Here is a 26,334-nt window from a genome sequence, read left to right as displayed (position 1 = left end):
ACCCAACAACAGTGAAGGAACAGCAATACAGTTTCAAGTCAGGATGGTGTGTGGCTTCGAAGGGAACTTGCAGTTGGTGGAGTTCCCATGCACTCCTCTGCTCATCCTTCTAGAATGGCAGAGGTTGTGGCTTTGGTAGGTGCTTTTCAAGGAGCCTTGGTTAATTACTACAGCACATCTTGTAGATGGTAGACACGGGTGCCACTGTGCATTGGTAGTGGAGGGAATGAATGTTGAGGATGTTAGGTGGGGTGCCAATCAAGCAGGCTGCTTTGTCCTGGATGGTGTTGAGCTTTTTGAGTGTTACTGGAGTTACATACAAGCAAGTAGAGAGCATTCCATCACACTCCTAATTTACCTCTTGCAGATGGTCAACAGGCTGTAGATATTAGAAACCGTCAGAATGTGAGTTTCTTGCTGCAGAATTCACAGCCTCTGACCTGCTCTTATAGTCACAGTATTTATATGACTGCTCCAGTTGTTTCTGTTCAGTAGTAATTCCCAAAATGTTGATAGTGCAATAGTAATGTCATTGCTGGTTAAGCAGAGGTGGTTAGATTCTCTCTTGTTGGAGAGGGTCATTGTCTGGCACTTAAGGGTTTGTGAATGTTACTTGCCACTTGTCAGCCCAAGCCTGGATATTGTCCATGTCTTGCTGCATATATTCATGAATGTTTCAGTATCTGAGGAGTCGCGAATGGTGCTGAACAAAATTCAATCATCAGTGAACATTCCTATTTCTGATCTTATGATGGAGGAAAAGTCATTGATGAAGCAGCTGAAGATGCTTGGGCCTAGAATACTACCCTGTGTAGGAATGGGCAAAAGGAGAAAGGGCTGCCGAAAAAGCAGGATCAATAAGCTGGAGTGTGTGCGTGGATTTCTTTTTGATGAGTGGGAAGAATGTATTTTGTGCTATCCTGTGTAATGTTTGCCTCTACCACTGGGAGGAGGTGCTTGAGGAGGATTCTCGCGATGACCTTTCCTGTGGTAGAGAATAGGGAAAACCCTCTGTAATTCTCGCAGTCGGATCTGTCTCCTTTCTTGAAGGTGTCACAATTAAGGTATCTCTGAGATCTCCCAGCATGCTCTCTTCCTTCCAGACAAAGGTGATGAGTTGTGGATTCTTGTCAATCCACTGGCAGGATAGCCTTGCCAACGTTAGAGTCCTTTCCCAGGATGATACCCCCAGCATTGAGGCACTGGTCATGCTCGAGCAGTTGCGATGGGTGGGCCACGTTATCCGCATGCACAACACAGGACTTCTGAAACAAGTGCTCTATTCCGAGCTCCACAATGGCAGGCGATCACTAGGAGAGCAGAGGAAACGCTCCAAGGACACTCCGAAAACCTCCCTAAGTAAATGCAACATCCCCATTGACATGTGGGAATTGCATCCCCGAGAACTTACAAATTGGAGAAGAAGCATCCGCAAAGGCGGCAATCACCTCGCGTGTCAGCAGGTGGAGCAAGCAGAGGCCAAGCATAAACAGCAGAAAGAGAGCACAGAATCCACAGCGTTCCACCCACCTCATCAATCACCTCCTCCAAACCTGTGGCATGGTCTGCGGCTCCAGGATTGGACTATTCAGCCAAAGCAATACCCAGCTCCCCAGACTGGAAGCAAGTCACCCTCAACCCTGAGAGATTGCCAAAGAAGAAGATGCCTCTGTGGAATGAAGCGTGGATTACGACTGAACAATGTGAATAAAAGATGATTACACTCTGGGTGGTGGCAGCCCACCTCCAAACTTCCTCTCCTTTACTCCACCCGCAGGATCCAGATCAAAGATAGTGAGGACTAGCTTGGTTAAATTGTTAAGATCCCCATGTGTGTTCACAGCGGTTGTGAATGACCTTCTCAATAAAGCACACACGAGACATCCAAATATTAGAAAGAGATAGAGTGTTATGAGAACCCCTTTGGGTATCTCTTCTTATGTGAGTGCACTTTGCTACAGCATGCATGTAGGTTTTGTTGATAGTGCTGGTTCAGAGAATACATTTGATGTGTAACTGTGCAAACTGTTTATGGGTCCCACCAAACGATGTCCAACAACTTCTCTGTAATGAACAACTGGGCAGGGAAGAGCTACAGGTTGCTTTTGAATCTCACAATAACTCTCTGAAGATGCTACATCTCACAATGCTGGTTTGTCCTGTATGTAATATCACCCCATTGTAACCATGTGTATAACAGGCCGCACACTTTGATTGGCCCACTTCCTAAAACTGGACAACTTCCTTCTCTTTTGTCCACAGGTCCTATGGGTGTGGGTGACTCGATTGCCTCTCTCAATAACCTTCACCCAAGTAAGTGCACCTTCTTTTACCGGACAGTCCAATAGAGGCCTTCACCTTTAAAACCTCCTTTACTGTACTTCCTGCAGCAGGACAGTCGATGCTCAGGAATCAAAAGGTGGAAACTTTCTTCACATTTCTGCTAGTTATTTCATGTTATTTCCCACCTAAGTTATTTTTCAGCTAACAAAGCAGTATCCTTTAATGGCTCCCATCAACCCTTTAAAATCCAATGACACCACCGGTCTGGTTTCTTAGTCCTGTTTTTCACTCACAGGGAGCCTAACAAAATGAGGAGGAAGAATTGGCTTTATACATTCTAGTAAGTCCCACCCTGCCCACAGATGATAGTCGGGTACTATCAATTTCAATGTCATTGAAAGTCTGGAACTACTCTATGCATTGGTAAATATTTTGATAAGACATAAATGGAGGATAAAGAAAGTGTGGCGAAGGCAGAGTGACGTTTTCCAACAATGTTAAAAGGTTTGAGGTCCCACTTTTCTTCTTTTGTGCTGGATGAAATACTGAAGTAAATTGTGAACACTGCAAAATACAAACCAATTTTATAACCTTTCTCTCTCTTCAGAATAATAAACTCCAAAGTGTACATGTGAATTTTAGCCCTTAGCATTCCATTGTTTTACTTCATTTCTCCCGCTGCCAGAACTAACCATGAATATTCAGGGGTTCAAGTGCTTTACAGAAAAGCTGCAGATTTCTTTTGTCCATTTGAGAGTATTTTTTGTAGGATCGAAATATTTTTCATTTTAGCCCAGGGAGTTTTTAAGACACATGGGACCAAATTATCTTTACGGAGACAGAAAATATGTATTCATACAGTAGCTATGAAGGCAATGCTGTTGGAATGAATAGTTTTGAATAGATATGGGCTTAATTTCTACCTACATATGGTTTTATTCCTGGCTTTATTTTACTCCTGAAGTCAACTAGCTAAAGTGAATGGTAACGTGAAACAATAATATACAAATATTGGATGGTGATGATTGGATGTGTTAAATGATTTGCCCAGTGTTTTTCAGGGATGCGTGAAACTCGTGATTGATTACATTACAATACTCTGGAGATTACTAATCAAAAAGTGGTGTCGCTGGAATCTTTAGTTTGTTATTTCTTCAGCTTAATCGTGAACCAGTGAATGGGTATTCATCATTGGTTCACTGAAATACACTTGTTGCATATACATTTGTCTAGAATTATCAGTCAAAAATGTTTCAATGCCCAGCTATCTATAGGTGAACTTTAATTTTGAGTTTTAACACGTTAAACTTTCTGGCTGTGGTGAACCATTGTTGGTTCCCACCAGGTAGTGCTGAGCCATGGTCTGGCCAGTACTATGAGTCTGTAGATATGTTACTGTTGGGGTTAGGGTTGGGCTGTTCTACCTGTTAATATAGTCCTATGGTACACCCCAGTTGGCTCCGCCTCCTGGGAGAGGTATAAAGGTCACTGCTCTGCCTGGTGACCCTTTAGTCTGGGATCGTATACTGTATATAGTAGCTCTGTTATTGTTGGCAATAAAAGCCTTTATTTCCCGAGTACATCCAGCCTCTCGTGTGTTATATCACGCATCAATTTTATTGCCAACAAGTAAATTCTTTTTTTTGAAAAAAAAACGACAAAAGAAAACATGGAGCAAATGCTTCAACCCGAACGGCTTACGTTGGAGCCACGTGCGGCGGGAGCATCGAACACTTTCGACCACTGGTCGAAGTGTTTCCAAGATTACCTCGACGCCTCCACAGCGGTCACCGACGATGCCGACAGACTCCGGGTCCTCCACATGAGGGTAAGCGACGCTGTATACTTAGCGATCCGTGGGGCCACCGACTACAAAGGGGCCCTTGAGCTTCTCAAGAAGCGATACAACAAACCGCCGAATGAGATCCATGCTCGACACCTTCTAGCCACTCGATGGCGGCAGCCCGGCGAAACGACGGAACAGTACGCGTGTGAACTTCAGCAGCTAGCCAGAGCCTGCAACTGCAAGTCAGTGTCGGCAGCCCAGTACATGAGCGACCTAGTTTGAGATGCGTTCGTGGCGGGAATCGGCTCGTCGTACATCCGCCTTCGGCTGTTGGAGCAAGGTAACCTCGATCTCACTAAAACCATAGAGTTAGCTGACGCTCTAGAAACGGCCTCCAAAAGTCTGGAGATGTACCCCGCCGACCACGTGGAGACAGTGTGGCAGGGGCAGTCGCAGACTCCACTTTATTCAGCGGGACCGAAAAACTGCGCGATTGCGTTCCCAGCCTCGGACCTGATGACGGCAGCAGCTCCAGGTGGCCCGTGGTGTTATTTCTGTGGGGGGGTGAAACACCCTCGGCAGTGATGTCCAGCTAAAGCGGTGTTGTGCTCCGCCTGCGGCAAGAAGGGGCATTATTCCAAAGTATGCCGGTCCAAACCTCCATCCAAAAACAGCAGTGCGGCGTGTGACTCCCCGGAGCCGGCCTCCTTGTCTTCTGCGTCTTCAAGGTCTTCTACCACGTGCGATTCCAGGACGTCGCCATTCCGAACGACGGAGTCGCAAGACACGTGCGACCTGCAGGGGCCGCAGGTTTTGGCTCCATCATCCACGTGCGACCTATGGGGGCAGCCATTTTGGTCGGCACCGACCGCGAATGACCAGCAGGGGTCGTCATCAACCATCTCAGCTGCCTGCAGTTGCACCCACGAACCAACGGTGGCGTCGATCATCCTGGACCAGGCCAAGCCTCACAGGCTCGACAAGTCCATGATGGACATACAGGTAAACAGACGCCCGATTTATTGTTTGTTTGACAGCGGGAGCACGGAGAGCTTCATTTACCCGGACACCGTGAAGCGGTGTGGTCTCCAGATTCGGACTGTCAAGCAGACAATTTCGATGGCGTCAAGATCCCGGTCTGTCACCGTGCGAGGGAGCTGCGTGGTCAATCTGACGGTGCAGGGCACGGTTTACGAGAACTTCAGGCTCCTTGTGTTACCGCACCTTTGCGCGCCAATACTCCTAGGACTAGATTTTATGGTCCACTTGAAGAGTGTAACCCTGCAGTACGATGGGCCACTCCCTCCGCTTTCAGTGGGAGCACTGCAGCCTCTAAATTGCCCAACGCGCTCCACATGTAGTCTCTCAACGCTTAGGATTACCATACCCTCCCTATTCCAGAATCTCGTGCCAGGCTGCAAGCCCATCGCAACAAAGAGCAGGCGTTACAGTGCTGAAGATCGGATCTTCATTCGATCTGAAGTTCAGCGGCTCCTTAAGGAAGGGATCATCCAACCTAGCGCTAGTCCTTGGAGAACGCAAGTCGTGGTGGTTAAGAATGGGAACAAACCCCGGATGGTCATAGACTATAGTCAGACCATTAACAGATACACGCAGCTGGATGCGTATCCCCTCCCGTGCATATCTGACATGGTCAACCAGATTGCGCAGTACCGGGTGTTCTCCACCATCGACTTAAAATCTGCTTACAACCAGCTCCCCATTCGCCCAGAGGACCAACAATACACGGCCTTTGAGGCGGATGGTCGCCTGTACCATTTATTAAGGGTTCCTTTTGGTGTCACGAATGGGTCTCGGTCTTCCAGCGTGCTATGGACCGAATGGTGGACCAGAACGGGCTGCGGGCTACCTTCCCGTACCTGGATAACGTCACCATCTGCGGCCATGACTAGCAGGACCACGATGCCAACCTTCTTAGATTCTTACGCACTGCATCTCGCCTGAATCTGACCTACAACAGGGAGAAGTGTGTATTTCGCACGCGCCGCCTAGCTATCCTCGGATACGTGGTGGAAAACGGGGTCCTTGGCCCTGATCCAGACCGTATGCGTCCTCTCCTCGAACTTCCCCTGCCCACTAGCATCAAAGCACTGAGAAGATGTTTAGGCTTCTTCTCATACTATGCACAGTGGGTTCCCAATTATGCGGACAAAGCCCGTCCGCTCATCAAGTCTACCTCTTTTCCCCTAGCAACAGAGGCTCGCTTAGCCTTTGCAAGAATAAAAGCCGACATCGCGAAAGCCACGATGCACGCTATCGATGAGTCCATTCCCTTCCAGGTGGAGAGTGATGCATCTGATTTCGCCCTGGCCGCCACACTTAACCAGGCGGGCAGGCCCGTCGCCTTTTTCTCTCGCACCCTCCAAGGCCCTGAAATTCGACATTCGGCGGTGGGAAAGGAGGCCCAGGCCATTGTGGAGGCCGTTCGGCATTGGCGCCATTACTTGGCGGGAAAACGGTTCACTCTACTCACGGACCAGCGGTCCGTGGCGTTCATGTTCAACAACACGTTACGGGGTAAGATCAAGAATGATAAAATCTTGAGGTGGAGAATCGAACTCTCCACCTACAATTATGATATCATGTACCGTCCAGGGAAGCTCAACGAGCCCTCGGATGCCCTGTCGCGTGGAACATGCGCTAGTATGCAGGAGAATCGATTGCAGGCTCTCCACAATGACCTCTGCCATCCGGGGGTCACTCGGCTCTTCCACTTCATAAAGGCCCGGAATCTACCCTACTCGGTGGAGGATGTCAGGTCCATAACCAGAAGCTGCCGGGTATGCGCGGAATGCAAACCGCACTTCTACCGACCTGACAGGGCACAGCTCGTTAAGGCCACTCGTCCCTACGAAAGACTGAGTGTGGACTTTAAGGGCCCCCTTCCCTCGACAGATCGGAACGTGTACTTCCTCAGTGTGGTTGATGTCATTCCCTGTTCTGATATGACCGCTGCCACGGTTATCAAGGCATTTCGTGATCTTTTCACCCTGTTCGGTTACCCCTGTTATATCCACAGCGATAGGGGCTCGTCGTTCATGAGCGATTACTTGAGGCAATACCTGCTCTCATATGGGATTACCTCTAGTAGAACCACGAGCTACAACCCAAGGGGTAACGGACAGGTCGAACGTGAGAATGCTACAGTCTGGAAGGCTGTCTTACTGGCGTTGAGGTCTAAAGGTCTTCCAGTCTCCCGTTGGCAAGAGGTACTCCCTGATGCGCTCCACTCCATACGCTCACTCCTGTGTACGGCAACCAACACTACTCCTCATGAGAGAATGTTTTCATTCCCTAGGAAGTCTTCCTCTGGGACCTCATTACCGTCTTGGTTGACGTACTCAGGACCTGTCCTCCTGCGACGGCATGTTAGGACCCGCAAGTCCGACCCTTTGGTTGAACAGGTCCATCTCCTCCACGCCAACCCTCAGTATGCCTACGTGGCATATCCTGACGGGCGAGAGGACACGGTCTCGATTCGAGATCTGGCACCAGCAGGGGGCTTGGAAACCCCTGTCGCTCCCACATCTCCTGTTAGGGACCCCCCAACCATTATTTCCCCTCCTGACACGGCGCGGGCAGTATCGGGACCACCACTTAACCCTCTTACTCCCGTGTACAGCTTGCCTGATTCCAGGAGATGGTCGCCACTTCAAGGCGTGCCCGAGTTCAGCGGATTGTCACCACTTCGTGGCCTACCGGCCCGTGAGGCACTGGAGGAGTCGCTGGACACCGCCTTGGAGAGAACGTCACTGCGATTGCCTGAACCGGTGTCATCGCCGGTGTTGAGGAGGTCACAACGACGGTGCGGTCCCCCAGACCGTTTGAACTTATAGACAGATGAACAATTGTTCTGTGTTTTGTACCCCGCCGGCCTTTGTTTTCAAAGGAGGGGTGAATGTGGTGAACCATTGTTGGTTCCCACCAGGTAGTGCTGAGCCATGGTTTGGCCAGCACTATGAGTCTGTAGATATGTTACTGTTGGGGTTAGGGTTGGGCTGTTCTACCTGTTAATATAGTCCTATGGTACACCCCAGTTGGCTCCGCCTCCTGGGAGAGGTATAAAGGTCACTGCTCTGCCTGGTGACCCTTTAGTCTGGGATCGTGTACTGTATATAGTAGCTCTGTTATTGTTGGCAATAAAAGCCTTTATTTCCCGAGTACATCCAGCCTCTCGTGTGTTATATCACGCATCACTCGCCATAAAGTATCACATGCTTCAAACCTTGCTGGTGGGCTAAAACTAAGAGCGCTTCCTTTAAAATTCATTTTTAGTTTTAAATTACAGAGGTGTTTATTTTTTAAAAGCCCGCTCCTTCCACAGGCCATGTTCAATCTTCAGTGCAATGGATTTTAAACAATTCATACAATTTCTTGCAGAAAGATTCTCCAAACTGTTTCACTACTCCTTTCCCATCATCCCCCTCACTTTCCCTTCCCTACCCCTTACAGTCCAGCTTGGTGCTTGTCAATCACACACTCTTCTCATTTTGTTCTTTATGAGAACTTCATTGGTTTGTTTCTATCCCAATTATTCTCGACACTTTAAAAGAGAGATAGAGCTTACGTATGTATAATTCTGATGAGAGGTTATTGACTTATATTGTTCACCCTGTTTTACTCTCCACAGAGATTGCCTCACTTGCTGTTTCCAACGTAACCTGTTTTTACTATATTAATGGTCCTGAGTTTGTGAAAGGCACTATAGAAATTAGGTTCTTTGTTTCTTATAGGACTGATCAGTAGTGACTTTAACTGCTCTTGAATGGGGCTACTAACCTCCCTCTACCACCTCTCACCGACACCTTCTCCATCTAATGCAAACCAGAACCAGAGCACCCGGAGGAAACCCATGCAGACACGGGGAGAATGTGCAGACTCCACACAGCCAATACCAGAATCGAACCCAGGTCCCTGGAGCGGTGAGGCAGCAGTGCTAACCACTGTGCCACCATGCCGGATTCAAACACAATCCATTACCCTTCAGCATACACACACATATATACACACACATATATACACACACATATATACACACACATACATACACACACATACATACACATATACATACACATACACACACTGAATTAGCTCATATGGTTTGCTGGTATTGTCTCTGGCTTACAATGACCTTTTCTCACGTTTTTCTTTTAATGAAACCCACCATCAGTGATTTTATCGTCAGTAGAACCCTTGTAGTATGAAGTAGAAAATACGGAACACCTTGAGCAACAGACTGGATGAGGCTTTGCTAAATTGCAAGATGACGTAAGATGAAGTATTGGAGCTCCGCAACAAATAGGAAAACCTGTTGAAGGACTTTCACATGCTACAAGGATCTCTCAGGTCTGAGTTTGCCCCTCAGGAACATTACAAAGCTAGACAAAATTATTTTACTATCACTCTGACTGAACCCCAAGGTCATTCTTTCTACAGAAACCGTCAATAGCAAATTTAGCTGCTCTTAATTAGAGCTACAATCAGGCATTCTGCCACCTCATTGACACCTTCAGAAAAGAACAGCTAGCTGAGGTCACAGCAGTGCACTTGGAAAGAGAAAAGCAAGCAAGCAAAAAAAGGGAGATAAACAGACATTACTGGGCTCTAACCCAGACCTTTGTTCCACAGGGAACAAAAAATAATGGTGCATGGCTACAGTCTGCTATGAGGTGTCAGTCAACTTTCTCCAAATGACTTTTCAGCACTGCAGTTTATTTATTATTGCTTTCTACACTTCAAGTGGATGAAGATAAATCACTGAAAGACAGCCAAAAGAAATCACAAATGTCCATCAGGATTTATTCAAACAGAACCCAAATTGTTGAGTCTGTAGTAGACTTTGGTCACTGGCTGTGCAATTCCAATCCAATCAATTATCAATATGTTTAATGGTCACCATTTATTCTCAGTCTTCACTTGTACAAGACTGCAATACGTAACTCAATTTGACGTTGATTTGCTGCTGACCATTTCAGTCAGGTCAGCATCCTCAGTAGGATGCTCTCACAATTGTTGACGTTAATTTCCAGATTAATGATGTCAGCAATTATGACCTACACATGGTTCCCCCCCTCCCACAGACACACACACACACACACACAAACACACATGCACATAAATACACACACACACATACACACACACATACACACACACATACACACATGCATACACACATGCATACACATACACACATACGCACACATATACACACACTCACACATATACACACATATATGCACATAAATACACACACACATATATATGCACACACAAATACACACACACATACACATATACACACACATATACACACACATATACACGCACATAAACACACATATATGCACACACATATACACACACATACACATGCATACACATATACACACACACATATATACACACACACACATATATACACACACACATATATACACAGATACATACACACACACATACATACACACACTGAATTAGCTCATATTGTTTGCTGGTATTGTCTCTGGCTTACAATGGCCTTTTCTCACATTTTTCTTTTAATGAAACCCACCATCAGTGATTTTGGCGTCAGATGATGGCTACATGAACCCCAAGGTCATTCTTTCTACAGAAAATGGTTTCCATTGGGAAGAACTCAATGGTCCAGATTTTTCTGACCATTGCAAACCAAGGGCGCTTGCCATCCTGAAAGATAACTCTCCACAAAGATTTAGTAACCTCAGTTGTTGGAAGTTCCCCTTCCCTCGATGTAGTTCAGACCTGGCACCAGACTAAGCAGATGTCTTGGTGTGCAGCAGATGGCAGCAAGCAGTAGGCAACCAATCAAATTGAAGCACTCGTACACAGCAAACTGGAAAGTTAATAGCACTTAAAATCCTTCCCTTGTAATTTAAATTTTCAGGTAGCAAATTAAATATGTGACTGTATTATTAAAGAAACTAAAATGTTTTTAAAAAGGGAAAAATAGTTTTTAAGTTTTTTCAAAAATATGTGGAGAGATTGACAAATTATAAAATGAGTTTTTCAGAGCCAATGAATTTTGTGCAGAATTAAAAGCCCAGTGACAGCTCATTTAACACGGTGTAACTTTTCCCAAGGTTTTATAGTGAGACTAGCATTATTAGAGTGGATGTCCTTGTCAATCCATGACTGCGTGGATTGCAGTCCATGGGAAGCTCCACTGTACACAATGTCCAGAAGAGTCATTGCTCCACCGACCACTTCTGGATTTCCACATTATTCTGCACATGTGTGGACTCCTGAAGTTGCTGTCAGCTTGAGTGGAATGATTGTGAAAGAGTTTTGTCATCATTATAATCATTATAATCCAGTTGAATTATTCCCATGTGATTGGTTAAAATGATGTGAAAGCTGGCTACTTCTATATTGGTATTAAAAGAAGTGCACACGGGATAGAATTCATGTCAAAAATGAATTGATATTGAATTCTGGATTGTGCTACAAAAACAAAGTGTTCATATAGCCAGAATATTGTTCACTAACCTCAGCGGTGTAGCCATCATCTGTGGCCTGGGACACTTTATAAACATCCATTCTCACTGATGGTGCATTTGATTGGCAAATCACTAAAGGTTACTGCATTGCGTTCAAGTTAATAAAATACCAGAACTTTGCAGGAGAGACCAACAGTTTGACATTATTGCATTCAATAGAACACATTTCACTTAATCATATCTCACACACAGAATAATAGGCACCAAAGGAATGAATTGTGAGGGTCTAATTCCAACCAGATTGAAGCTGGAAATGTTTCCGAATCCCACCTGCACAGCAAAGTAGATTTTGAGAAAACTAACTTTCATGGATTCCTATTACATACACAATATAAACCTTTTGTACAAAAATAAATGTTGGTACCTTTATATTTGTTGCCAAGTATTTCTGAAGAAAGATTAAACATAATTGTTAATTGTTGCTGATTAAAGATTAGAAATAACATTGTATTTTTACAGATCAAAGTCAGAACCACAAAATTGAAATTATGCCATTGAGGCAGGAATGTGAAAAACTGAGGTGAAAAGTGGGGTGACAGGCTGCAAAGGAAAGGAGGAAAGCTGGAAGGTCCGGACTTAGGACAAATGGAGAACCAGGGGAAGGTAGCTGTGGTAAAATTACTGCACTGTCGAACAAGGGCTACTGATGGAGAAATTACACAAGCCATTAGGATGGAGGTGATTTTCCAACCTCACCGTGCCTGGCGCAGATCACACCAATCCCATAAAGGGCGCGAGGCTGATTAGCATATTTAAAGTTGCATTGAAATATGCTTAGCCCGTTGGACAGTGGATTCTCCCAGCTCCTGGGATCTTCTGACTCTGGTGCGGCACGAGCTCAGCAAGAATCACTACTGGTCTCCACTAGGGGAAACCAGGCTTAATGGCTACACTGGGGGACTTGGAGGCCATTGAAGTCCCCATGTGGTTGGGGATAAGGCTGGGCAGTGCCCACCTGGGACACTGGCCAGTATTGTGAAGGGGCGTTGTTCACACCGTTATGACACTTAGGAAGAATTCTACCGTCACTTCACGCCAAGGGAATCTTCTGATCCCGCCGACCTCACACCCCCACCACAGATTTCCCAGTGGCGTGGGTTGGAATCAATGGAAAGTCCCATTGATAGCAGCAAGACCAAAAGATCCCACTGCTGGCCAATGACACATTATCTCCCACCGCCGAGAATCACACCTCAGACAGAATCTCTGGCCTTAGTAATCTTTTGGGAAAACTCCGTCCAATAGGTCAGTGGTATTTAAGGGGAATCTATGATTAAGGCAGTGCACGCGCCACTTCTCAGTCATGACCAGAAGTCCTACAATGACGTGTTGTCTCCCAGATACCAGAGCAAGGGATTGTATGGATGTAGGAACCAGTGACACAGTGTGGAGTAAAAGTATTGCTGGACTTGAGGAGATAGGCTAAAGTGCTACTTCTCAGGAGTTATAAGATCAGGGTTACTTCTGCAGGATGACCAACCGGCAAGGTGGTTAGCACTGCTGCCTTACAGTGCCAGGGACCTGGGTTTAATTCCCAGTCTCGGGTGACTGTGCGGAGTCTGCACGTTCTCCCCGAGTCTGCATGGGTTCCCTCCAGGTGCTCTGATTTCCTCCCACAATCCAAAAGATTTGCTGGTTAGGTGCATTGGCCATGCTAAATTCTCCCTCAGTGTACCTGAACAGGTGCCGGAGTGTGGCGACTAGGGGATTTTCACAGTAACTTCATTGCAGTGTTAATATCAGTCTACTTGTGACACTAATAAATGAACTTAAATCATCTCATATTTAATGAGATTGTCCCATCTTTGAGGGCACTGTCCTGAGTCCTGGCCTGCAAGCAATGGAGATGGTTTTTCTGTCATTTGGACCTTCAAATCATGAGCATGCGCAGTACCTGCTCCCTCCCCATTGTGTCCTCTCAAAGCTAGGACAATACTAAACCCCACTCTGACTGCCCCGCTCACCCCCATCCCCGGCTCTCACAGCTTTGACAGCACCTCCCTCACCAAAATGCTCTAACAGGGACCCCCGTGCCAGAATGTCCCTTAATTTTCTCCGTTTTCTTTGGTTAGAATCTTGGCTGTCTCCTGATGGCAAGCATTCGAGAGTTTATAGAGTAATCAATCAGACATGTCAATGTTGGGCTGACATTGTGTGTGAAGGATAAGTTTCAGATATGAAGGGCATTGGGACACATTTCATGCTGTGGGAAGTTTTGCTTTGTTCCCTTTGTGATAAAGGTCCGGGTTGCAGCTGGGTAATGTCTATTTGCTATCTAGCTCCCCTGCCACATCACTCCCAGGCTGGATAATGCCTCCTCCTGGCCCCCACGGACACTGCCCCACCCCCAAAACATTACTGACCCCCTTATCACCACCCCCCCCCCCCCCCCCCAGCCCCTCTGCCACCCTCCCTATTGCCCTCATTTTATATGAACTGAATATGTTGGCTTGTTTTTTCCCATTTCCAAGTGCACTCCTCTGATCTCAGCAAACTATTCCATTATAGAAAGTGTCAGTGATGCGTGGCAGAGTTCGGGTTGGCAGCTATAATTAAGAGCAGCAGAATTCACTATTGATGTTTGAAGAACAAGATAGCTTACATTTCTATAACGGTTTTCATTACCTCAGGCCAACCTATGTAGCATAGTCACTAATAAATGCCTGAAAATGTTAGCAAGTTTAAGGATCTGACACAGAAATGGTTAACATGGGACTGAGTACAGTACAGCGCTGCAAGAGAACACATGGGGCCCTATTTTACCATTTTAATTCTAGGTGCTGGGCGGACTTGAAACTGAGTGTTTCAGATCTGACTTTTAGACCCGTTCTCAGACGCCCCCATACGCACTCTGCCTGAAAAAATATTAGCGAGTCTGAATCGCGTTGCAGAAGCCTGTGGGCGGGGCTTAACACACCCGAAATCCTGCAGCTCCGATCGGCGCCTTCAACTGCGCATGCGCAGAAAAAGGAAGGATAGAATGCAGCTCCCCTGCCACATCGCTCCCAGGCCAGATAATACCTCCCCCCTGGCCCACACAGACATTGCCCCACCCCCCACAATGTTACTGACCCCCTTATCCCCCCACGCCCCCCGCCACCCAGATTGACAGCGGGCCTCTTCCCCCCTTCCCCCTCACTGATCACAGACAGAGTGGCGGACCCCTCCTTCCCCCCCCCACAAATCTCAAGCAGAGAGCCGTCGGACCCACTCCCCCCACCCCCCCCCCCCCCCCCCCCCCCCCCCCCCCCCCCTCCCCGCCGATCTCGAACAGAGAGCTGTCGGACGCTCGGCACTTACCTCCTCACTAGCTGGAGCGCCCGAATCGGATTTTTGTGGAGCGTGTCTGTTTCACGCCAAATCTGGATGGGCGAACACGGTGGTAAAGGGGGAAGTGCCGGTAAGGTTGGACATGCAGCCCATTAAGTCAATTTAAATGCATACAAATGGTCATCACGCTCAGTTCGGGCATGGTCCCGATCCATGGCCATTTTCGGTAAAGGGGGAGGCGCGGAAGCGGGTGCAGCTCATGCTACTTTCCTCACGCCCGCCTTTACCAAGTTTTTTACCGATTTTACCAACTTGATGGTAAAATCGGGCCCATGATGTCTCTGCGGTGTTGGATAGAGCCATGTGACTAGCCAAACATGGAGACAGTCCTAGCTTGTACCTTAACTGTACCTGCATATCATTTCTAGTAGTTAATAAATACCTACTCATTGAAGCATAGAATCCCTACAGTACAGAAGGAGGCCATTCGGCCCATCGTGTCTGCACCAAACACAATCCCACCAAGGCCCTATTCTCATAGCCCCACATATTTACCCTTCTAATTCCCTGACACTAGTGTCAATTTAGCATGGCCAATCCACCTAACCTACATATCTTTGGACTGTAGGAGGAAACTGGAGCACCCGGAGGAAACCCTTGCAGACATGGGGAGAATGTACAAACTCCACACAGACAGTGACCCAAGGCTAGAATTGAACCTGGGTCCCTGGCGCTGTGAGGCAACAGTGCTATCTACTGTGCCCCAATGCCGCCATACTGTTGAACTAACTGAAACTACGAACATTGTAATAAGGCCAACCAAACAACGCCCAGCAGCTTGTAATATGGTGGCAGTGAATGGAATAACTCAAAACCTCGCAGAGATTGCAGAAGATAATTAAAATCTAGAAAGCTGAAGGAACATCAAAAAAGCATTCTACCTGAAGTAGAACTCAAGAAGCAGAGGCACAGAAGGAAATTGCAGAGAAAAGCTCTAAAGAAAATCTTGGAAGCTGAAGGTAAAAATTTAATTCTTCACTGCAACAGAAGATACCATTGAATAGCCTAGATGCTCAGCTTTAATACCCAGAGTGTGCAGTGTCAGCACACCTAGCAGGAGGGAGCTAACAAGGTAAAACCTCTGGATAACATCAATCCTGAATAAAGTTAAATATTGCTGTGATCAGAAATTGCCATTTAAATCACAGTCCAAGAAATCTGATTCCTTAGCCAGCATCTGAACACACGGTGACTGAGCTCACTCAGAACAAAGGAAAACATACATCATTCATTGCAAGTTAATTGTGACTGAGTAGACAGTTTTAAGAACACAGCAAAAACTGGGATTTGGGAAAGCGGTGGCGTAGTGATACTGTCACTGGATTAGTAATCCAGACATCCCAGGCAAGATCTGGGGACCCAGGTTCAAATCCCACCACTGCAGATGGTGAAATTAAAATTCGGTAAATAAATATCTGAAATTAAAAGCCTAATGATGACCATGTCGATTGCTGTAAAAACCCATCTAGTTCTCTAATGTCCTTTAGGGAAGGAAACCTGCCATCCTTACCTGGTCTGGCCTACATGTGACTCCAGGCCCACAGCAATGTGGTTAACTCTCAAATGTCCTCTGAAATGGAGGGCAGTTAGGGATGGCCAATAAATTCTAGCCCAGAAACCGTTGCCCACATTCTGTAAATACACTTTTAAAAAATTGATGCTTCCATGACCTGAAAACGTAGCACTAAAGCAGAGGAGTCTGTTGATCACCAGTCGAAAATCAGTTGATTCTGGCAGCCATTGTTGAAAAAATGTAAATACTGAGGTAGTGAACACCATCCCTGTGGGAGGTCACCAACGCTGGCAAACATGGGAAAACCCTTTATGAAGAAGCACATAGCAGCTTGGATTTTCAGAAACATTTTCATAGAAACCATAGAATCCCTACAGTGCAGAAGGAGGCCATTTGGCCCATCAAGTCTGTACCGACAACAATCCCACCTAGGCCCTATCCCTGTAACCCCACATATTTACCCTGCTAATCCCCCTAACCTATGCATCCCGGGACACTAAGGGGCAATTTAGCATGGCCAATCAACCTAACCCGCACATTTTCGGACTGTGGGAGGAAACTGGAGCACCCGGAGGAAACCCACGCAGACACGGGGAGAACATGCAAACTTCACACAGACAGTGAGCCGAGCCGGGAATCGAACCCAGGTCGCTGAGATTTGTATTTTAAAACCAAATCTGCAATTTAATTTTTTAAATCATGGATCAGAAATCCGCTCTTCCAGATCAGTTTGTTAAAAATTCTTTCATGGGTCATGAGAATCACTGGTTGGGCCAGTATTTTTAGTGCCCATCCATAATTGCCGTTGAGAAGGTGGCCATGAGTTGTCTTCCTGAACCACTGCAGTCCATGAGGTGTTGATACACCCACTGTGCTGTCAGAGGGGGAGTTCCAGGATTTTGACCCAGTGACAGTGAAAGAACAGTAATACACTTCCAAGTCAGGAGGGTGTGTGGCTTGCAGGAGAATTTGCAGGTAGTGGTGCTGCCCTTGTCCTTCTAGGTGGTAGAGGTTGCAGATTTGGAAGGTGCTGTTGAAGGAGTCTCGGTGAGTTGTTGCAATGCATCTTGTAGATGGAACATGCTGTGACCACAATGCATTGGTGGTGGAGGGAGTGAATGTTGGAGGTGGTGCATGGGGTGCCAATGACGTTAGCTGCTTTGCCCTGCTTTTGAGTTTTGACTTATTTAAAGGCCAAACCTGACACAAAACTGGTCCTCTGGAGATTTTTTAAAAAAATTACTGGAGTATATCACGTCTGTGCAGGAAATCAGAAGATGTCCAGATTAATACATTTTTACACTCGTCTGGTGAACCTGCTGACATAGTAATCCTAATGCATTGATGAAGCCTCAGCCAACTTCAATGAAATATTAAAAGCCATTGACAAATACTTTAACTTCAAGTTGTGGAGAGCGCAGAGCTTAAAATGAAGAATAGACACCCCCATCCCCCCCCCAGTAAAGGTACAAAGGGGAAAAAACATTGCCCATGAAAATCACGGGAGGGCACCAGAGGTACATAAAATTCTGGAATTGTTAAAGATAAATCTTTTTGAAAAAGCAACACAGTTCCCAGACTGCAACAACACGTGGCAGTGCTGAGTCAGCCGGCACTGGGTGAGGGGAATGTTCAGGACCATTCCATGCTATGATCGGATATTTAAGCCACGTGCAACACCCTTACAGAACTGGAACATGTGAGTGGCAATGCAGTGTGGACACAGAGAAAGAAAAAGCAAACGTAAAATAGGAAAATATTTGTATCAAAAGCTAAGCTGAAAACTTGAGACACAAGATTGAAGCTGATTATGTACCTTTGGAAACAGATGATAGATTAAGGTCTTCAATGAACCAGACTGTTCAAGATCTAAAATATTGGCCAATATCAGAGAGAACTCCTCTGCACATCTTCACATAGTGCATTGAGATTTTAAAAAAATGTTATTCCTTTCTAAGAGTTACAAAGCCAATGCACAGAGTGGACAAGGCAAGCCTTTAATCCATGGTCCCCACAAGAGAGACATACAAGATCCAGGCTGACAAGAAAAGGCATTGCACTCAATTCTGGACTTGATTTTAACCAAAGGGCCAAGAAACATTAGGCGGAATTTTACCGCCACTTTACGCCCTTTTATGGCAGGAAAATGTTCTAAAATTGGACGTAAAACGGTTAGTGCGATTGGCGCCTGTTTTCGCTGCCGCCGTGATTTTACGACACCTAGATTTCCGGTGCAGTCAGTCTCTCGTTGGAAATGGGCGAGAGGCTGATTAATTTATTGAAATTTATGTGTTTGTTAATTTCAATGTGTTTAGTGAGCCCAGTGCTCAACCGTCCGGGCTCGCTGTATGGCCTCGCCGGGAGAGGTTCCCTCCGGTGTGGAAAACACCTGCTCCCCATGAACGGGGAACAGTCGTGTTGGCTTTGCTGGTGGAACCGGAGGCCATTGAGGCCCCTCAGGGAGGCTGAGTGAAGGCCAAAGTGGTGGGGCCAGTTTGGGGGGGCGGGGGGGGGGGGCGGCAATGGGGGAGGGGCCAGTGGGGACAGGGCTAATGGGGGTAGGCCAGCTACAGAGCCAATGGGGGGGGGGTGGACAAATGGGGGGGCACGTTGCCACTCTGCATGCTATCGGTTGGGGAGGGAGGGGACCGCGATCAGTGGCAGAGGGAGAGAATTAGGCTACGATTGGTGGGATAGGGTGGGGGGGGGGGTGCTGCGATTGGTCAGAGCGGTGGGGCCTGCACCTTGGGCCACGGGATCCCAAAATTGCCGGGGGGGGGGGGGTTTAGCTGTTTGAGGCAGTCTGCAGTAACAGGGGCCTGACAGCTCTCTCCCTGTCTGTCAGACCCCTGCTACTGCTAATGTGCATGTGCAGCATTACAGCTCTGCACATGCGCACTATCTCCCTCTACAGGCTGTCTGGCAGGTTAAACCCCGCCCACAGCCTCTCTGGCTAGAAACTGACTAGTCCATCTTTTTAGAGACAGAGTGCATAAAATTGCAAAAAAACGGATCTGGAACGCTCCCATTTTCCGACTAGCTGGACACTTAGAAAAAATCTCGTAAAATTCCACCCATTGAGTTTTTTACATGAGAGGGCAGCACTCTCTTCCAAAAGACAGCACTTTTGACGGTGCAGCACTCCTGACACAGTGATTAGCTTCAGAACGGCAGCGACCCAGGCTCGATTCCCGGCTTGGGTGACTCTGTGCGGAGTCTGCACATTCTCCTTGTGTCTGCATGGGTTTCCTCCGGGTGCTCTGGTTTCCTCCCACAGTCTGAAAGACGTGCTGGTTAGGTGTATTGACAATGCTAAATTGCCCTTAGTGTACCTGAACAGGTGCCAGAGTGTGGCGACTCGGGGATTTTCACAGTAACTTCATTGCAATGTTAATGTAAACCTACTTGTGACACTAATAAATAAATTTAAACTCCCTTGACACTGTACTGTAGTGACAGCCTAAATTTTCATAAATGTCAGCCTAGATGTTGAAGTTTCTTTAAGTCTTGAATCCACAACTTGCTGACTTGCAAGACCAGACTACCCCTGAAGACTTCTATCAAAAATATCTGTGGTTTACAATGTCTATTCCTTAATATGTCAATACCATACATTCACAGATACCTGGCTCTCCAATTATATGTCCCTATTTCATGCGTTATTCCACAACAAGCACAATCTAATTCTGGCTACGAATGTTGAGGCTTGGCTTTAGGTTATTGGGAGTCTGCCTATAAACTGTCTCATTTGTGTCTTTTAACAGTAACCAGCTGAGGAATTCAACCAGTATATAAGGTCAAAGATCAAATTTTAAATTAGATGGTTTTGCTTGTAGAAACTATGACATATTAGAGCAACTCTACATAAATTCTTTAATAGCAATATTATTCATTTTGAGTAAGGGAAAATATTCATATTAAGCTGAACTATTAATCACCGTACCATATGTGAAATAATTATACCCCCGTGTCGCGTGATGTATGGAGAAGGAGCTGTGAAATGTCAATGCAAGACTAGGGTATTGTGTCCCATTATGCAGGAAATTTGGGTTCTCCCAGTTTACAGTAAGGTCTTTCATTAGCAAAGTGAATAAAATATTGCGCTACTTTCAGGGCTAACAAAATAAAATGTTGTTTATCTTCGAGCAAGTTGTGAGTACATTCACAAGTCACCTAACTTTTGTTCCAGTTGAGTTAATAATGGTTATATTATATCTACAAGACTGCTTTCATTGTAGTTGTTGCAGATTGAGAATGGGTTCATGTTTAACTCAAACCTCGGCACCAAAAGATCAGTAAGCAAGGATATGGATTGTAAACTCATAAGCCAAGGACACAATATAGTACATATTTCTCTCAATGAAACTTCTAAATGGATTGATAGAAACTTTGATATTACTATATAAATCAAACTTAACCTATTTGAATGACAATAAACAATTAAACATTCATAGCAAGAATGGTACAGCCAAATGTTTAGCCTGCTCTGATCTAATTGAGTAGTGAAGCAGGCGCTATGGGCAGAATTGATCTTTCTCTACACCCTAGCTATGACTGTAACACTACATTCTGAACCCTCTCCTTTCCTTCTCTATGAATGGTATGCTTTGTCTGTATGCGTAAGAAACAATACTTTTCACTGTATACTAATACATGTGACAATAATAAATCAAACCAAATCACATTGAATGGCTTACTCCTGCTCCAACTGCTTGTGCACCCAAAATTAAATACTTGGAATAGTTTTGAATTTCATCAGCTGGGGCCTAAATGAGTTCAACCAAATGTAGAACAAGCAATCAGAATAAAATCATTTTTTATTGCAGTCATCTTGGAAGTCGATGTGAAGCCAACTGTACAAATAAAACCTTTAACAAACAACCCAACACTACTCTGGCATCATGGCTTTCCACTAATCCATTTTTCTTCACTAACATGTAAGCTTAGATCACTTGGTAGCACCGCTGAGTCAAATCCCACTCAAACATTAGAGCAAGTTGTGTCGGCATTTCAGAGCAGTACTGATGAGATGCTGATGAGAGGTTACATAGTTTCAATGGTTTAAGGCTTTTAAGTAGTTTATGTGTGTTGGGTCTCAGGCCATAAGATGTAGGAGGAGAAGTAGTCCTTTTGGCCTTCAAGCTTGCTCCATCATTCATTATGATCATGACTGATCATCTAACTCAGTAACCGGATCCCACTTTCTCCCATATCCTTTGATTCACCTCAGCCCCAAGTGCTATATCTAACTCCTTCTTGAAAACATATGATGTTTTGTCCTCAACTGCTTTCTGTGAGAATGAATTCCACAGGCTGACCACTCTCTAGGTGAAGAAATTTCTCCTCATCTGTGTCTTAAATGGTCTATCCTGTATTCTCAGACTGTGATCCCTGGTTCTGAACTCCCCTGCCATCGGGAACATCCATCCTACATTTACCCTTTCTAACCCTGTTAGAATTTTATGGGTTTCTATGAGAACCCCCCTCAGTCTTTTAAACTCCAGCAAATATAATCCTAACCGACTCAATCTTTTCTCATACATCAGTCCTGCCATCCTAGGAATCAATTTGGTAAACCTTTGCTATATTCCCTCCAGAGCAAGAATATCCTTCTACAGATAAAGAGACCAAAACTGTGCACAATATTCCAGGTGTGGCCTCACCAAGGCCCAGGATAACTGCAGCAAGACGTCTCACAACACCAGGTTAAAGTCTAACAGGTTTATTTGGTAGCAATTCTCCTTCTTCAGGTGAGTGAAGAGTTGTGTTCACAAACAGGGCATACATAGACACAGACTCAATTTACAAGATAATGGTTGGAATGCGAGTCTTTACAGGTAATCAAGTCTTTACAGGTACAGACAATGTGAGTGGAGAGAGGGTTAAGCACAGGTTAAAGAGGTGTGAATTGTCTCCAGCCAGGACAGTTAGTGAGATTTTGCAAGCCCAGGCAAGTCGTGGGGATTACAGATAGTGTGACATGAACCCAAGATCCCGGTTGAGGTCGTCCTCATGTGTGCGGAACTTGGCTATCAGTTTTTGCTCGGCAATTCTGCGTTGTCATGTGAAGGCCGCCTTGGAGAACAGTTACCCGAAGATCAGAGGCTGAATGCCTGTGACTGCTGAAGTGTTCCCCAACAGGAAGGGAACACGCCTGCCTGGTGATTGTCGAGCGGTGTTCATTCATCCGTTGTCATAGCATCTGCATGATCTCCCCAATGTACCATGCCTCGGGAAATCCTTTCCTGCAGCGTATCAGGTGGACAACTGCTACCCATCTACCTGATACACTGCAGGAAAGGATGTCCCGAGGCATGGTACATTGGCGAGACCATACAGGCGTTACGACAATGGATGAATGAACACCGCTCGACAATCACCAGGCAGGAGTGTTCCCTTCCAGACACTTCAGCAGTAAAGGGCATTCAGCCTCTGATCTTCGGGTAAGCATTCTCCAAGACGGCCTTCACGACACACAACAACACAGAATCACCAAGCGAAAACTGATAGCCAAGTTCCGCACACATGAGGACAGCCTCAACCGGGATCTTGGGTTCATGTCACATTATCTGTAACCCCCACGACTTGCCTGGACTTGCAAAATCTCACTAACTGTCCTGGCTGGAGACAATACACATCTCTTTAACCTCTCTCCACTCACATTGACTGCACCTGTAAAGACTTGATTACCTGTAAAGACTCGCATTCCAACGATTATCTTGTAAATTGGGTCTGTGTCTATATAGGCCCTGTTTGTGAACACAATTCTTCACTCACCTGAAGAAGGAGCAATGCTCCGAAAGCTTGTGCTACCAAATAAACCTGTTGGACTTTAACCTGGTGTTGTGAGACTTCTTACTGTGCTTACCCCAGTCCATCGCCGGCATCTCCATATCATAACTGCAGCAAGACATCCTGCTGCTGTTCTTTGAATCCTCTCGCTATGAAGACCAACATACCATTTGCCTTCTTTATCACATGCTGCACTTGCATGCTTACCTTCATCAAATGATGTACAAGGACACCCAGATCTCATTCCTCACTCCCAGTCTGTAGCCATTCAGAAAATAATCTGCCTTCCTGTTTTTGCTACCAAAGTGCATAACCTCACATTTGTCCACATCATACAGTATCTGCAATGCAGTTGCCCACTCACTCAGCCTGTCCAAATCACACTGAAACATCTCTGATTCATCCTCAAAGCTCACCGTCCCACCCAGCTTTGTGTCATCTGCAAATTTGGAGATATTACATTTAATTCCCTCATCTAAATCATTAATATGCATTGTGAATAGCTGGGGCCCCAGCACCAATCCCTGCAGTACCCCATTGATCACTGCCTGCCATTCAGTTAAAGACCCGTTTATTCCTACTCTTTGTTTTCTGTCTGCCAATCAGTTTTCTATCAATCTCAATACACTACCCCCAATCACATGTGCATTAATTTTACATGCTAATCTCTTATGTGGGACTTTGTAGAAAGTCCAAATAAACCATATCCACTGGTTCCCCCTCATTAATTCTACTAGTTATATCTTCGAAGAATCCCAGTAGATTTGTCAAGCATGATTTCCCTTTCATAAAGTTATGTTGACTCTGTCTGATCCTGCCATTGTTTTCCAAGTGCTCTGCTATTAAATCTTTTATAATGGACTCTAGCATTTTTCCTACTAGTGGCGTCAGGCTGATTAGTCTGTAATCTTGTTTTCTTTCTACCTCCTTTGTTTAAATAGCGGGTTACATTCACTACCCTCCAATACGTAGGAACTGCTCCAGAATCTATAAATCTTGGAAGATGACCACTAGTGCACCCATTATTTCTAGGGTCACTTCCTTAAGTACTCTGGGATGTAGATTATCAGGCGCTGGGGATTTATTGGCCTTCAATCCCATCAATTTTCCCAGCACCATTTCCTTATTCATGCTGATTTCCTTCAGTTTCTCCCTCTCTCTAAACCCTGTGTTGCCCATTATTTCTGACCTCTGGTCCTAGACTCTCCCACAAGGGGAACAATCTCTTAGCATCTGCCTCTGCTGGGGAGAAAATCCGAGTAGTTTAGAGAAATTTCAAATAATCAGGGATTTAAGTCACTAAAAAAATACTAGCAATTAGTGAAATGACCTCAGATCAGACTAACAGTCTAACAGGGGAATTGTCTGTATAAAGATATACAAGAATGAGATTTGAACAAGTATTTCTGATTTAAACATGTATTTTGGTATGTTAAATGTATTAACTGTATTTTATAAAAATAATTATGCAGTTTAGGCAAGAACAGGCTGCAGTGAGAGGTGATGGGGATGAACCCTTTGCAAAGAGAACCACATTCTTTGGAAACAATGAAACCTCAGAATGAGTTAGGTCTTATCGGCGAAAGTTGCTAGCAGTAAGGGTCTCAGGGCTACTTATGAACAGAATTTTTCACACTGCCCAGATAAGATGTGAGAATGTACATCTGTGTCGTTTGGACAGTGACGTAGCAGGAGGTGGTGGGAACCTTAACTTTGTTCCTTGTAGCTAAGCGTCAATGGTTACTAGGCAACAGAGGGAGGAAGCATCCAGATTCTATGGACCAATGATGTCAGAGAGTAGAATGCAATTGGCTAAATCATGTGACATGTTATTAATGACTGATTTATATTGAAGATGATTTGATCATAACTAATGAAAGGCGGGAAAGTTTGATATGAAAAATGTAGAATGCATTGTAACCTTGTTACATTGGAAAGTTCAGAGCCTTCTCTTTACAGAGGCATTGGACTGACCAATGTTATCTCTCCCATTGATCGCTGGTTAATAAAGATACGTCTTTAAACTGAGACACTGGATTTAGTGAGTCTTGTGTTGGCTGAAGTTTTGGCGTAATCTAGCCTCCAGAGAACCCCGCAACATCCCCTGAGAATCCTATATGTTTCAATAAGGTTGCCTCTCATTTGCCTTTCTATTACTTGCTGAATTTGCAATCACCAAGGCCATCCCCACACCCCTGCTACTTGCCTTCAAACAACCACCCAACCTCAAACAGACCATTGTTCGTAGCAAACTACCCAGCCTTCAGGAGAACAGTGACCACAACACCACACAACCCTGCCACGGCAACCTCTGCAAGACGTGCCGGATCATTGACATGGTACCACCATCACATGTGAGAATACCACCCACCAGGTACAAGGTACATACTCACGCGACTTGGCCAACATTGTCTACCTCATCCTCTGCAGGAAAGGATGTCCTGAGGCATGGTACATCAGTGAGACCATGCAGACGCTATGACAACGGATGAATGGATGCCGCACAATAATCGCCAGGCAGGAGTGTTCCCTTCCAATTGGGGAACACTTCAGCAGTCAAGGGCATTCAGCCTCCGTTCTTAGGGTAAGTATTCTCCAAGGCGGCCTTCAAGACATACCTGTGATTATCCCTCTCTCCACGCACACTGTTCGTACCTGTAAAGACTCGCTCGTACCTGTAAAGACTCGCATTCCAACCATCCTTCGCATTCTAATCTATAATTATCTTGCAATTAAGTCTTTGCCTATATATGTCGTGTTTGTGAACTAACCTCTGCTCACCTGATGAAGGAGCAGCGCTCCGAAAGCTCGCGATTCTAAATAAATCTATTGGACTTTAACCTGGTGTTGTGAGACTTCTTAATGTATCTATGAATTTTTATGTAATACATACTGTTGAGGGTAAATAGGAACTTTGAATTTTACAAATAATGATTTGGCCTCACTGTGCTGAGCTGTAGATTTATCATTCATCCATCAAAGAACAAAGAACAAAGAAAATTACAGCACAGGAACAGGCCCTATGGCCCTCCAAGCCTGCACCGACCATGCTGCCTGACTTAACGAAAACCCCCTATGCTTCCGGGGAC

This window comes from Mustelus asterias, chromosome 1 (genome assembly GCF_964213995.1).
Source record: "Mustelus asterias chromosome 1, sMusAst1.hap1.1, whole genome shotgun sequence".
Classification (NCBI taxonomy): domain Eukaryota; kingdom Metazoa; phylum Chordata; class Chondrichthyes; order Carcharhiniformes; family Triakidae; genus Mustelus; species Mustelus asterias.
Note: the sequence above shows the minus strand (reverse complement) of the source record.